The 16,112-nt window shown below is 41.0% G+C and overlaps 1 protein-coding gene across 1 annotated transcript in view; it reads right to left on the bottom strand.

Annotated features, from left to right (window-relative positions):
- The window catches only part of LOC121453511 (kelch-like protein 14), a 104,346-nt gene that overhangs the window by 25,440 nt on the left and 62,794 nt on the right, over nucleotides 1-16,112 (bottom strand). The window lies entirely within an intron of this gene.

The raw sequence follows: 16,112 nt of genomic DNA, 5'->3' as shown, positions 1-16,112 counted from the left end.
AGACCAGGGTGCTGTGTGACTTTCTACTCCACAGCGTTGAGCAGGCTGAATTTCCATACAGTTTTAAGTTTTTAAATTAAGGTCCTGCTGATTTAATGCCTCCTCCAAATGTATATGCTTAATTTCCTGTACAATGTCATTAGCACACACTCACACATTTTCCATCTATCTGCATCAGAGCTCCTGTGGAACAAAGAGGAAAACTATCAGGAGTATCATATCTATCCATTCTCCTCCACTCTTTGTCTGCACCCGGCTGCAGAGGCCGTGAAGCGGGCTCTCATTCCCAAACCCACTAAAGCCAGGTTTCTCTGTTGTTTGCATTTCCTTGGAAAGTCAAGAGGTATAGAGCAGGCTGCTGCTGTCACCTTTGGTATTGGGCAGCGCTGGTCTCTGCTGGGATAATATCACAGGGTGATTGTAGACGTTTGCAGCATGAGCTATCATATGACACGCAGTGGTTTGGGCCCAGTGACACCAGTAGGAAAAATGATGTCCTTGTTCAGCTCATCATATGGGCACCTTAAATCTAGGTGAGGACAAATGGGGAGGTGAAGTGCCTGTTCAGGCAGGGAACTTATTGCTTGACACGGATCAACAGAGCACTTAAGAAACCAGTGCAGTGGGAAATCAATATGAATCCCGGCCAATTCTTACTCTGAGCTCCTTTGCCAATGTGCGGGGAGTGGGGGGGGAGACAGAGAGAGAGAGAGAGAGAGAGAGAGAGAGAGAGAGAGAGAGAGAAAGAAAGAAGGGGAGAAAGGGAGGGAGGGAGGGAGGGAGCGAGCTTATTGTATACCTGTGGGAAAACAAGAACCTATCTTATACCTGACTTATTTTGAGGGTTATGCACACATCCCACATGTCATTTTACTTTAATTGTCTCCTAGCTCTCTCAGAGATGACTTATACTGGCTAATGTACATAAATAAAAACACAGTAAGAACCAGGCATGGCTTTCAGATGAGAACTTGGGGGAAAGTTCTATAAGTGCATCCTTTAAGCTTCTTACTAAACTACAAAGAGGGTGTAGGAATTCTGATTTATTAGTTAATTAATATTTACTGTGAATAAGCATTTCCTCTGAAGTCACAGACACAAGACAAAAAGTATTCATATGTATATACCTGATCTAGGGGTTAAAGAAAAGGGTTCTAAAGTGGCTTGTGGAATCTCGGAATTACATCGGGGACTTTGGCATCTTAAGGATGTCCTTAGACCTCCCAGTCCTCACTTTAATCTTTGGAGAATGCTATCTACTGATAGATCTTGTTGAACCATGACTTGAATTCTTTGGTGTAGGTCTATTAGGTTCACTGAACAACTAAGTTTGCTTATGTTTTGAAGCTATGTCTTAAAAGTCAAATAAATAAAACCGCCGTACTTTGAATGAAGATACCTTTTGCATCATACCAGAAAGGGGCCTGGATTACCCCATCATGTGCTGTGACTGGCTACTCCAGCTTGACATAGTGTCCCCTGACCTGTGTGAACTCACACAAGCACCACCTGCCCTTGCATGCAGCTAGTTCCAGGTGGCATTGTGCAGAAATAGAAGCTAGCTGCTGGGTTAACCCACTCCGTGGTCAGCCATCATGGCTCATATACTTTACTTTAAAATTTTAATTATCCCTGCGTCCAAATCTTTTTCAAAAATGAAAAATTGGTATTTTTTCTCTTTAACCATAGGTCAGCCTTATAATAAAACAAAACCTCTCAAAATGTATCAGTACTTGTGTTTGCCCCTGCTGTGCGTTTTTGTTTCCATTCAGGCAAAAGTTAAGTGAAGGAAATAATACACGATTTATTCTTAAGCCTCTTTCTCATTCGACTACCTCTATTGTTACGATTTGTGCAAACAAATGAAGCTATTGCTTTATGCTAACTACCAACTCCCCTAAATCAGGGCAAAGAAGTTCTTTAAAGTCCTGATGGAATGGGCTTGTGATGCTCTTCTTTTTTTCTTCATGTTTTCATTTTTGTTTGATAATTTTGCATAATATATTTCTTGGTTGGGCATTTCAGTATTCGCATTCTTGAATTATGACTCTCTCTGAATTCTTGCTGTGAAATGGAAGGCTATAAATAGACCCAATTGACTCTTTGAGATTATCATTGAACGTTAAATGCTTCCAAGTTTATTACAAATAAAATATTTGATCAATGTTTCAATTTCGAAAGAACTCTAACTCCTTTGACTTCTGATTAAACCCAAAGGAAAGCACAAGCAAATAGGACAAGGAATAAGAGCCAGCGATCCAGTGTACCCGGCACACACCCGTTCTCTTTTAAGTCACCCCAAGGCCACCCCTTCTCCTTCCCAGACTACACTAGTGGTGGACACCTGTGTGTGTGCACGAGCAGGTGGCGGAGGAGGTGGGTCCTCCGTGTTCGCGCACAGCCCGCCCTGAGTTTTTAGCGTGTCAGTCAGTGAGTTAGAGGGAAAGGGGCAGAGGAGCTAATCAGGATGAAATGAGATTAAAGGCTGTCTAATTTTACAGCAACTGTGATCCATCAGCCACTGTGAAAGTGACAGTGGAAATGAATGATGGAGACAGACAGGTGGGGCTGCACATTCCACTGATTTATCCTCAAATGCACTGGGCCTTATTTTATTGAGTGAGCACGACCGCATTTATCAAGCCTGTCATCTAAAGCCACTTCCCTCCATTTAAAAAGGTCACTTTACTCTCAGGGAGCAGGAGAGAGGCACTTTCGAATCAGATTTAAAATCGAAGAACACATGTTTATAAGGCCCTTCGCGAGGAGTCTTAGCTTTATCTCACACAAACGAGTCGTGCTAGAAGGAAAAATGGGGTAGAAAGCCAGAAAATCATAGAACAAAATCCTCTGGTCACCCGAGGGAGAGCTTCTATGGGTCTCTAAGTCTAAAGCAGTTTATACCATTTTTTTTTTTTTTGCTTTTCCCATGCCTAGCACCTGAAATTTTATTCTGAAATTTGAGGAATTGAATAAAACATTTGCTGATATTTAATATTTTAAATTAAACAAGTAAAAAGCAGTGGGATGATGCTACGAACTTGTAAACTCGGAGAGAGCTAGTCACAGTATTGACCCTGCAGAATGACTGATCACACATAAAACAGATGTCAGCGGTTGCTACAAGCTGGGTCTCTGCTACAATGAACTCTCTACCTGTTAATTGTTTTCCCACGATTTTAAAGCCATATAAATCTCAGCCTCACAGTCTTCCACCCCCTCCCTGAACCACTTCAATAAAATGCTTCAGGATGCTGTGCACAAAATTGTAGTTGGTTGAGAAGTGGGCATTGGATTCTCCTTGTGTAAAGTGTTGCTTTTTGTGATAATAGCCACCATTTACCACTGACCATGTGCCCCATGTTAAATTGAATCCAAAATTATGTTTCTGTGCTTACTGGCATTATATCTCTAAAAATATGTGTGTTTAGCTCTTGCTATTCATTTGTTCCCATTTAGGTAAAGAGAAAATAAAATGTGTTGACCAATTAATGATACTACAAAGTGTACAGTAAAACAGATAATGTCTCTACTTATATTTATTTGCATGCTTCATTTTATATGTTTAGTTGTGTGTGGATCAGACGTTGCTCAGACCCCTTATGTCGAAGAGAAACACTGAGGCCTTGGGAGGTTACGTCACTTGTTGAAGGTCACACTCAGCTAATGAATACCACAACTCTACTTCAAACATGGGAATGTCTGGACCCGGACCCACGCTCTTCTGCATTTCACTCTACTGACTTTCAATAGGTGTGTTCAGCCAACCAGAAAATAATTACCGAGTCCCTGAGTGTTCAATGATAGTGTCCCTGAAATTCATATATAATTTTAATACTGCATCATACTTTAAATGTGCCTATTACTTACATATTTAAAATGCAAGTGCTCCTTTAAATTTTTTCTATACATACAAATGTTAAAGAGACTGGTTTTCTTAAAGTAAGATTTTTTTATTAGCACGTACTAACTATGCAAAGTAAAGGGTTTCATTTTGATGGTTAATCAATGCATATAGTGTATTTTGATCGTGTTTGTGTCTTGTATTATTTTCTTTTCTACCTTTCCTCTTTTCCCTTTTCCATAGGTATGCCTTTTTTATTTTTTATTTTTTGGTTTTTTGAGACAGGGTTTCTCTGTAGCTTTGGGGCCTGCCCTGGAACTAGCACTTATAGACCAGGCTGGCCTTGAACTCACAGAAATCCACCTGCCTCTGCCTCCTGAGTTCTGGGATTAAAGATGTGCACCACCACTGCTGGCTCCATATGTGCATCTTAAATGACTCTCTTTTTATTTTAATGTCAATTCTTCTCTACCCTCTCTGTCTTCCACATAAAGGAAACACATGGCAGCTGTTTTTGAGTCTAGCCTCTTACCCTTAACTTAGTCATCCCATGTTCTATGTTTTTTTTCCAACAGGTGACAGGATTTGTTTTGTTTGAATGAATGAGACTCCACTATGTATATACACTACATTTTGCTTACCCATTGTTTGCTGTTGGGCACCCAGGAGATTCTATGACTTGGCCATCACTGCCTCAACAAATACGACTGGTACAGGAGTCTTTATTCCATGCTGCCTTTGATGATTTAGGGTGAATGTCTGTAAGGAGTTGGATCTTCTGGACATTTTGTGATGAAGACTCTCTACTGACTTCATAGTGGCTGGACTCAGCCACATTCTTAGAGTGGGATATGCTTAGTCCTCCCGCATCCCGTCCCTTACTCCTAGCTCTCTTATTAACATTTATTGCTCCTTGTTTACTTGATGACAGTCACTCTGACTGGAGCAAGCAACAATTCCAGTTTCATTCTGACCTGCATTTCCCCAATGGCTAAAGGTTGAACATTTTAAAAATGTGTTTATCGGCTATTGTATTTCTTCATTCAAAAAAGGGGCTATTCAATTCATTTGCCTACTAAGACGGAGTAGGATTGCTTCATGGAGTCAGGGGAAAAACATACTTGCCCATGACAATAGGTAGAGTCTACAGACAATAGGTTATGAGTGTTTTTAAACAAGTTGTGCCTGTTTCCACCTTGGATGTAGATTCTTGAGTACCAGGGGCACAGGGACCCTCTCTAGCATAACAAGAGTTCAGAGTTCTTGCTTCTGTCTATGAGTACCTTATTCTCCTAGAAATGCATATTAATCTATCTCCTCCCATGTTCTAGATTCAGGAAATACAGGCACCTTCTAGTAGACAGCGCAGTCACCATTCAGAACTCACAACACTCATGAACATCCAATGAGAGGTTGCTTGGAGCCACACCGAGAATATGCAATTGCCCAAAAATGGGAATTGAAGGTTTGTTTGTTGAGATGTAACAGTTATGGAGGCCTTGATTTCCTTTTGGCTTCAGATAAATAAACTTACAAACTTGTCCAAAATGACATATTTTAAGTTTTTGGAAAATCAGTTATGTACTAATGCATATATAATTTTGTTTACTATATGTATGTCTGAGTGTATACATATATATATGGTAAATAAAAGTATGTATTAGCACATGTATTTTAAATAGCTAAATTAAATATATTAAATTATATTTAATATAATATGTTAAATATGCATCTATATATTTAAAAGATAACTATGTGTTTCTGAACCTTAGCCAGTTGGTTTTCCGTCATGGAGGGCATTACTGGAGCTGTGTCCTTGGCTTTTCCTTTCAGAAAGAATGCACATATTAGGCTGATTTATTTACATATTTTAGGGGTACTTATTATTGAACCTAGGACAGGGTGCATGCTGGGGAAGTATTCTACCACCAAACCACATCCAAGCCATTTTCAGTTGTTTTTCTAGCCTGTTTTTAGTCAGGGTTTCATTAAGTTTCCCAAACTGGCCTTAAACTTGTTTCTTTCCTGCCACTGTGTCTCCAGTCGCTGAATCACAGGTCTGTGTCTGGGGGCATTTTGGCTAAAACAAACAGAAGCGATAACCTAAGATTCAATCTTTAGCATTTTGCCCTTTTGTACCCAAGGGTATTGTCCATTCACTTGTCATCTGCTGCGTGTCTACTACACACCAGGCAGAGCTGTGCCTGCTATGGGTCCTAGGAACAGAAGCTATTCACTCAGAGAGCACATACCACACACAATAAAACTTGCTTCTTGTCTCAAAAGTTAAGGGCAGTGGAGGTAAGGAAATGAAGACTGGGGTGAGGGGATTATGAAGGTGATGAGTTCTGACAGAGGTGGGAAGATGCCTTTTTTCTGAATGGCCAAGTGGATGACCTCCAAGCAGAGAAGAGACTGCAATGAGTGAGGACACCATGCAGGCAGCAGTAGCAGGAACAGCCAGTGCAGAGACCTCAGGGCACTGGCTGGGGATGTCTTCAGAGCAGTAGGACACCAGTGCAGTGGAATGTGAGGCCAGGTCTGGGAAGTGGATGCAGAGCAGCCCACAGGATGCTGGAGGACACTGCCAGAAGACAACACTACACCTGTCTTGCCTGCATCACACAGGTGCGAGTTCTATCACTGATTTTGGTCATTACTGATGGCTATTTATTAATGTCTTCAGCAAACATTTACTAAATATTCTTTACATGCAGATGCTTTTCTACAGATAATGTGGCGAAGAGTAAAGGTCAAAATGCCCCTGCTCTCAGAACACATCATCCCTATCTTATAAGGAGAAAAGAACACAAACTAATGGAAACGATCAAGACGGGCAGGGTAGATGAAGGCCTTTCTAGGGAGTGATATTTCAAGTTTAATTTAAAGAGAGGGAAGAGGCTACCTGCCCAAATGCAAGGAGAAGGGACTTGCAGAAGTTCAGACACAGGATGAGATGAATGGGTGACAGAAACAGAGAGAACTATGGGTAGGTAGCAGCTAGGGGAAGGGATGATGTCAGCAGTCAGCTGGAGACTGGCATGGGGGTCTTAATGAGTTATCTTGCTCTAAGTACGATAGAAAGATATTTGAGGAATGTCAGAGGAAGGGTGACACATCCTTTCGGTTCTAAAGCATCACTTAGGTTATTCCTGATTAGAAAGAACAGAAGAGGAAAATCTTCCATGGCCCAGTTGAATGGCGATGGAAACATGGCCACGGATGTGGAGAAGGGATCTATGTTGATGATTGCTGAAAACTGATGGAGGGACAAAAACAACTGGAAACCGTAACTTTCCTGGGGCAAAAGGTCAAAACCCAGCACAGAAATTTTAATCACACTCACCGTAATCTTTTGATCACACTCACTGTAATCTTCTAATCACATTCACTATAATTTTCTAATCACACTCACTACAATCTTTTAATTCCACTCTACAATATTTTGATCACACTCACTACAATGTTTTAATCACACTCACAGCAATCTTTCACTAGCATTTTTATTTCACTTCAAACTACAAAGACCTTGAAGGGAAGAACTATGGTGTTTTCTAATTTAAAAATAAGGTCATTGATCCTGGCTGAGTTTGAGCATCAGCACAATGCTGTTGTGCATGTTTCAGAAAGAGAATAAGGTCAAAGAAGTCATGAAAAGTGCAGGAGACCCCACCTTGGAAGGAGTGAATCTGTGGGCGCCGTGCTTCTGTCTGTCCTGTTACCATACCATGTTGGCTTGGGAACTGCTTTTATATTTCTTGGCTTTCTTATATAATTTCATAGAATGCTCTAGTACACCGAATAAAACAACATAGCTACTCCATAAGAGTTGTGATATATATTACATACACGTGTAGGCGTATTTGTTTTAGCAGCAAATATATATGTTGTGTATCTATACATATACTTGCTGCTATTATTGCATTGTGTATTGTGTGTGTGGTATTGTGTTGAGGTCCTTACACACACACACACACACACACACACACACACACACACACACACGTATCTATATGTAGGGATAAATTCTCCAAATGAAACTTTTAAGCAAAGAATGCGTGCCTTTTACATGTGACAAACCTCTCACTATCCACTCTACATGACCAGTTGAATGATAGTGAGCATTTGGTATCTAGTTAAAATTCAAATTGGCATTCATTATAAAGGCAGAGAAAGAGAATATTGCCACACATTTAAAAACCATTTGTATTCTATACATTGCTGTATTGGCTTTAGATTCCCTGATACATTTTGTTTTCTATATAAATACATGATTTTTGTTTTTAAGGTGTCATTTTCCCTAGGGAGTTATCTAAACAGGAAAAAATAAATGATATTTTGGAAGCACAGTATTGGTAAAATATGAATTGTAAAATATTTACTCATTGAAGCAAATTCAAATAGTAATTACATGGTGCTGAAAACAAATGCAACTTGAAAGGAAGACGCCTCACCTTCACAATACTGAGTGAGTAATCTTTGTCGTCAGATCCTGAAGGGCTTAAAAAACTCATTTCTTCAATTTTATGGTAAACACAATTGAAAAACAAATGTTTTAAAGTTAGTTTCATCATACGATTCAACCTTCCTGAAAAGGTGCAGCAACTTGGTCAGTGTTTCAGGAAGTAGAATGTATGCATAGCAAAACAGGTAATCCTTTAGCAGGTATTTTATACATATTGTTGAGTGATTAGTATGTAATTATTCATATATTTTAAAATGTTTTATGTGGTGTGTGTGGGAGGGTGGGTCAGAGGTGGATGTTGGGTGTGGTACTCAAACATTGTCCTTTTGTTCTTTAGAGCAAGGGCTCTCTCCTAGAACCTGGCATTCATGATTGGCTAGACTCACTGGCCTGGCAAGTCCCTTCATCCTCTAGTCTCTGTCTTCCAACACCAGGATTACAGGTGTATACCAATACCACCACATATGGATTACAGGTGTATACCAACACCACCACATCTGGATTACAGGTGTATACCAATACTACCACATCTGGATTACAGGTGTATACCAAAACCACCACATCTGCTCTTTCTCTGGGTGTGTAGTTCTGAACTCAGGTACTCTTGTTTGCACAGAAAGCTTTTATAGACTGAATCACAGCCCCAGCCAAGCCTTCTACTTTTTATTATGTTGTGTTCAGGTTGTGCTACATCTGGAAACTATGACTAAATGGAAGAATTTTATACATTTATAGGTACTTTAATTACTGTGGACAGTCTGGAAAGCCAGCCTTCTAGAAGATCTACATGATCTGAATCTGGTAAATACTCAAGAGGTTCAACAATTAGCCCAACATTTGCCAACACCTTCTTTCTAAAGCCCAATTTGTTTTTCATATAGTGACCTGTGATATCACTTATTAGAGTTTTATTTAAGTGGCTTCAAGATGCATAAATTAAAAAAAAACACACGTTAGGTTTAGGGGCACATGAGAACCAAGAGAGCTTTGCTCTCTTTCACAGTTTAAGGCTATGTCTAAGGGCATCTTCCTGACTCTGGGGATTGTTTTATGGTTCCCATCCTCTGAGTATCATCATAAATGCATGCCTTTACTGTAGCAATTCCTGCATGGTGATAGAGTATATGAAATGTAGCTGTCTTTTGCTTGTCAAAGGATCTCTTGACTCCTTGGAGCCAGAGTGTGTCATCTTAGTAACTTCATGATTAGCACAGAACCTTGAGACATGGTACTGGATAAACCTCTGGAATCCCTCTAGCTGCTATACTTGACAAAATATTCAGAATATTAATGAATCAATAAATACCAGTGGCAAGAATGAGTGAACGTTTGTGATAAAAACTGTGTGACTTACTTTTTTGAAAATTACACATAGTCTTTGCTGAAGAGATGGCTCAGCAGTTAAGAATGCTTGCTGATCTTCCCAAAGACCTGAGTTCTGTTCCCAGAACCTTACAGTGACATGCGCCCACTTGTAACTACAGGTCCAAGGGATCTAAGACTCCACTGACACCTGTACTCAAGTGTACACACACACACACACACACACACACACACACACACACACACACATAATTAAAAACAAGTAAAAAGTCGATGCATCTCAGAGGTCTTGAAGGAAGAAAAGAACAGACAACGGCAAAAGACATGTCTTAGAACAGAGCCTATGATTTCTAAGGTAAGCATCACCAGGAGGAACACAAACGTCCTTTTTAAGCAAAGGCGGTTCCTAAATTCTTCAAGGGTTGGTCATAGATTTCTTCCAAGAACTATCAGGGCACCTACTTATTCCAAGGTTGGAGGTTTTTAATATGTGCTCATTTTATTCTGATTACTAATGTTGGGGAAGTCCTAATAGCCATAATACTATAGCAACTTCAAAGAGGAAAATAGGGCTTCTGACTTTATTTTGTCACCATTGAGGACTGAACTTAGGATCTCATGCATTTGGGGCAAGCACTCTATCAGTGAGCTACATTCCCAGAAATTTAAAGTAGGATTTTGTTAGTGATTTAAGCAAATCTGGCTTCTGGAGTCTTATTTATGTTTTAGTTAGAACACTTACATTAATATGCTCCCAAATTTTAGTTGCATCATTACAATATCAGCTATTTTACTTTGATATAGCTTTCTGCGCTAATTGGGACTTAAATATATATTTGCTTAATAATTTATTTTGCTTTACTTCTTGCATATGACTGTTTTGCCTGCATGTATGTCTGCACCATGTGCATATCTGTAGGGGTCGAGGGGGGGGCATCAGATCCCCTGGAACTGGAGTTACAGGTGGTTGTTAGCTACCACATGAGTGCTGGGATCAGACCTGGGTTCTGTGGAAGAGCAGGAAGTACCCTTAACCTTTTACCCAACTCTTCAGCCCTATGGTTTTGTTTTTACATTTAGAGGTAAAAACAAATCCCTGAGAAGGAAAGCAGACACCCTTTTCAACGATAAGTCTCACTTTTGTTTTGTTCTGCATTCCTCATTGCATTTTTCAGAGACACGTTGAAGAAACACTTAGTGCTTGAACGCCTGGGTTTATCCCAGAATACTGGCTTGTTGGCCACATCTTCCCAGAGGAGTCAGAAATGGCAGCTTTATTTTCACTATTTAAGTAAAATGAGTAAAGTGTTTCTATGAATTAAGTAGCAACATACTATTTAAATGTTTGGAGCTAAAGCACTTGACAAAAAGCAAGAGAATAGGTATTTTCATTATGGATAGCATAACAAGAGGATAGCAAAAATGACTGTTTAAATTCTCTTACTGAGGCAAGAGGTAGGGAAGGGGACAGTCCGTACAACAGGGGCTTGTGCTGACATCTGATGATCACAGTGTTGGGAAGAGGGCACCCGTGGTTCATTTGGAAACCCATGATGTATCAGCTGGTCCTTCATTCATTCATCTTACTCAAAAACATTATTAACTATTGATTATTGTGTTGAACTCTAAATTGATATTAATGGACACCATTCATGTACTTCAAAGCTGAAAGAGAGAGAGAGAGAGAGAGAGAGAGAGAGAGAGAGAATACAAGCTAAGAAAGAGAAGGGCAGTAAGAGAAAGTGACTTTAAGCCAAGTCATAGAGATTATTCCAGACAGTGACAGAAAAAAAAAGTCATTATGAGGACAGGTGACCCTGCTCCAACAACTATTAATTTATTGTGCTCCTACCATCTACCAGGCTCGGGCTAAGCTGTATCATGTGATTTTGATTTTAATTGGGTCACTTCTAAAAAAATTCGTGATTAAAGTGAAATTCATTAAAACATTATCATATTGTAGTCATAGTCTTCTACTGGGAGAGTAATAATGCAATTATAATATTAACTTTTATGGAGGGGTGGGAGAATGTGTTTGGAGAAAGGAGCAAATTAAAGGGACGGCCTTTGCCTGTGCTGTCTTTGAAGAGAGCAGTTCATCTACCGTGTGCGGATTCTCCTACGGAACAGCCCGTCGTCATGGCCTCTGCACCCTGTCTTGATATGCAGAGCCACTGTGTTCCTGCAGACACACTTGGTGCCATCACAGAAACGGGTAGGGACAGTTTTATTCCTTCCGGTTTACCCGTCACATGCATTTCATTCTGATTCAGTGTGCTATTGGTGACTTTGCAATTTTTTATTCTCAAGAAATTTTACTGCAAGGCTCCAGAAGGATTGATTCCACAGTCCTCTTGGTAACGTTATGGTGTGCATGTGTTCATGTGAACACCAGAGCAGCTGGGCCAGGAGATCAAGGTTATACTGAGTCAATGCCTTGTTCCACACAAGAGACATCAGCTCCAGGTGCTGGTCATGGCTGTGGTAGGTGACATAGAGCTGCCTTTGTGACTGTGTCTGTATACAGGTCAGAGGCCAGGAGTACCGAGGCAATACGATGAATCCCTGTTCTCAGTTTTGGCATTCTATCTTTTTACTGGCAAAACTAGATATCTATTGCATATTAAACGATACTTCTTTATGAATATAGTCCTGAAGGTCAGCACATACTTTGCAATTCTCCAGTCTTAGAACATAGATGGAAACCCTAATTCATAAGGTATGTACCTAACTCTCTGTCTTGCTAGAAGTGTCCCCCAAACTGGTTTTGACTGGCACTGTATTATGAGCGCATTATATATAATGCTGTTAAAGACAATTAATTCGTCTTTCTTTAAGAGAATAGCTGTGTGAAGTGGGAACACTGATATTTTTTTTTCCACAAGAAGAAAAGAGAATGCTTCCCCCATCCTCCATCCAATGTTGAAGCAGGTATCTATTGGGCCAGATGTTCTCATGCTTCCTGGGAATTGAGAGGCAGGTATGAAGGGGAGATGTGGAGGTAAGAGAGTGGTGGGAACCAACCGTGGTGGGAGTGTAAAAGGACTGGGGCTGAAGTGGCCTTGACATTTGTGTTCAAAAGAGTGACTATACCTGGGACCTTCCTGTGGGTTAAGATTGCCATAGGACCTGGCAGTTGTCTTAGAGATTCCTGATGCTGTGAGATTTGTCAGAATAGTATCACCACAGCTTTTTATTTCCCTGGGAAACGTACTTCTCTATCTGAAACACTGCTATAGACATATATAGGAGTATTTGGATATAGCAGCACAATGGCGCAGGGGCTTCATGTCAGAGACATCTAGAGGAAAGGGAAGCCATTGGTGCATGGCTTAGGTAGCAATATGCCATCTTCACTCTGTCCCCAGCCATTACTTACTTCAGCTGCCCTCACTGGGTCCATTGCTTTAGTTTTAAAAACAAAACAAAACAAAATAAAAAACTTCTTCTTTCCTGCTGTCCTTTCTATCAATTGTTAGAGCATCCTAAAACCAGACCCACATACACAACAGTAGACACAGTGAGCAGTGGCTGTAGGGACAGGGCCATTATCCAGCAGGCCCTTCTATGGGGTTGCCATGCCTGTGATTCCCTTCCCTTCCCTTCCCTTCCCTTCCCTTCCCTTCCCTTCCCTCCCCTCCCCACCCCTCCCCTCCCTTTCCCTCCCCTTTCTTTCTCTTCCCTTTCCTCTTTTCTTTACTCTTCTGTCCTATGCCCTGGCTATGTCTTGACAATGACCTGGACAAAGAAGATGCTTCTGATAGGAGGGACAGTGAGACCCACAGAGAGAAAGTCCTGGGGGAAGATTGAAATGTCCGTTGGACATAAAGACCAGTACACCCCCACCCTTTTCTTTTCTACTTCTTCCTGACTTCAGCTGCAGCCCTCTCTGGCTCTCCTTGCTGTCATGTTGCTTTGGTCTTATTCTTCATGAAGTACTCAGAACGTTCGTTGCATTTTCCGTTTTCATTCATATACCTGCACATTGTACTGGGCTACACACATGTGCTTCCATACTAGAATATAATTCCTTTTGATTTCCCCTGTATTGTCTTCCTTTCCTTTTCCTCTGAGCCCCTCTGTTAGTCCTCATCTTTAGGATTAAAAAATTCCATGTGTATATAAACTTCGTTTTCTTGTGTAGACTAATGGACCCCTAAGCTGGGTTCCTTAATTTATTTCAGGCAGATAGTGCTACAGAAGACACTGAAGTGCACACTTGTCTGTGATGTGTTGGCAAGGGCTCCTGTGGGTAAGTATGCAGGAGTGGACATCTGTGTAAGAGTAGATTTAGTCTTAAAATTTTAAGGAAGCTTTTTTTTTCAACCATACTTCTGGTCTCATTTACATTTCTGCCAGCAACATGTGAGAGTGCCCCTCTCCCTGCATCCTCAGTATGTGAGAATCCCCCTCTCTCTGCATCCTCAGTGTGTGAGGGTCCCTATCTCTGCATCCTCAGTGTGCGAGGGTCCCTCTCTCTCTGCATCCTCAGTGTGTGAGGGTCCCTCTCCCTGCATCCTCAGCGTGCGAGGGTTACTCTCTCTGCATCCTCAGCGTGTGAGGGTCCCTCTCTCTGCATCCTCGGTGTGTGAGGGTCCCCTTCTCCCTGCATCCTCAGTGTGTGAGGGTCCCCTTCTCCCTGCATCCTCAGCGTGTGAGGGTCCCTCTCTCTACATCCTCAGTGTGTGAGGGTCCATCTCTCCCTGCATCCTCAGTGTGTAAGGGTCCCCTTCTCCCTGCATCCTCAGTGTGTGAGGGTCCGTCTCTCTACATCCTCAGTGTGTGAGGGTCCATCTCTCCCTGCATCCTCAGTGTGTGAGGGTCCATCTCTCCCTGCATCCTCAGTGTGTGAGGGTCCCCTTCTCCCTGCATCCTCAGTGTGTGAGGGCTCTTTTTTATCTTTATCCCCACAGGTATTTGTTGTTACTTGGTTTATTAATGACTAAACTCTAACTGGCAAGAGATGGAATCTCAGTGTAGTTTCATTTTGCATTTTTAAGATTGCTAGTGAAGTTGAACAATTTTGGATTCGTTTACTGGCTATTTGTACTTTGTCTTGAACTTTCTGCTCACTTCATTAACACATTTATTGTCTGGATTATTTGATTTCTTGGGTTTTCTGTACACTTTAAGCTGAGTCAGTTGGTGACAAGCAATTCTATTCCTTGCTCCTTGTGACTCTGGCGTACATGTTAAAGTTTTAGAATGCTGTGAGTGGACATATGGCTTATCTTGCCTACCCGCTGTGTACCACCCTTGGCTTCTTAAGTTCATTTTTTCGGGGTTCTATATTTCTTGCCAACCTCCAGATGCCTTCATATTTCAGAGACTTGGTAACTGCTTTCCTTGTGTATCCCAAAAGTTTGCTCCATCCCTTACTCCAACTCTCTGCTAGAAAGGGGCTGACCATCTAGAAGCCTCCATCATTGTTGCCTTGTGTTCTCTTAATGATACTTAATGATACCCATAATTATACAGGTGCTTCCTCTATAATCAATTTCCATATTAGCCTACACATTAATTATTTTTCTATTGTTGTAATAAAACACTATGACGAAACAACTTATGGAAGGAGAATTTTATTTGAACCTATGGCTTCTGAGGGTTAGACCCCTTAGCAAAGGCATGGTGGCAGGAATAGGAAGCTGAAGGCTCACATACTGAACTGTAAGCACCAAACAGGAACAAACTGTGGCAGGGGTGTGGCTTTAAAACCTCAAAGTCCACCTCGGTGACTGATATACTTTTTCTAGGAAGACCATGTGTTCTAAACCTACCCGAACTGTGCCACCAGCTGGGAACTGAGTGTTCAAACACTGATATTTATGGTCATCTCCTTCAAACCGCCATGGCTTGTTAGCAGTGTGGGTAGAACAGGGCTGCCTTGCTTACTGCTCAATCTCTGGTGCCTTGGGAAATGCTTGGCTTCTTGTGGGCCCTCAGTGAACACTTGATTAGCTAAGGACACAATAGTTTTAGTATACTCAGTAGAGTCTTCTTATGTAGAACCAGTGAGGTAGAGTTTCAAATAAAGCAAATGAAATAGTCATTTGCTAAATACACAACTTTAGCATTTGTGGCTCAATATTAAATACGTGTGAATTTCTTGCTTTTAATAATGGAGGGGTGTATGTGTGTGTGTTTGTTTGTTTTGTATGTTGAACATTAAACTCAAGGCCTTAAACATGCTAAGCACACACTGAGGCAGGCTTCCCTCCAAGATCACATTTTATATACTTTAACTGTGAGTTTAGGAGTCTTTATTCTCTTCATCAGTAAAATGTTGATTATAATATCCACCTCATGAGGCTATTGTGAGAATTCAATTAAATTGGGCAACTTATATAAAGCACAAGGCTCATTACAGACAAAGCATAAAAAGCGGCCCCTCTGTTGTCCTCCGTCTCTAGTTCCTCCACCAAATACTTTTACCTTGTTTAGTTTTATAAGGGAAAAAAACTCCAAACAAGCAAGAGTATT

Source organism: Microtus oregoni, unplaced genomic scaffold (genome assembly GCF_018167655.1).
Source record: "Microtus oregoni isolate MIOR12 unplaced genomic scaffold, Mior012 000011F_ref0000422, whole genome shotgun sequence".
Lineage (NCBI taxonomy): Eukaryota > Metazoa > Chordata > Mammalia > Rodentia > Cricetidae > Microtus > Microtus oregoni.
This window is presented reverse-complemented; position numbering and strand designations above follow the sequence as displayed.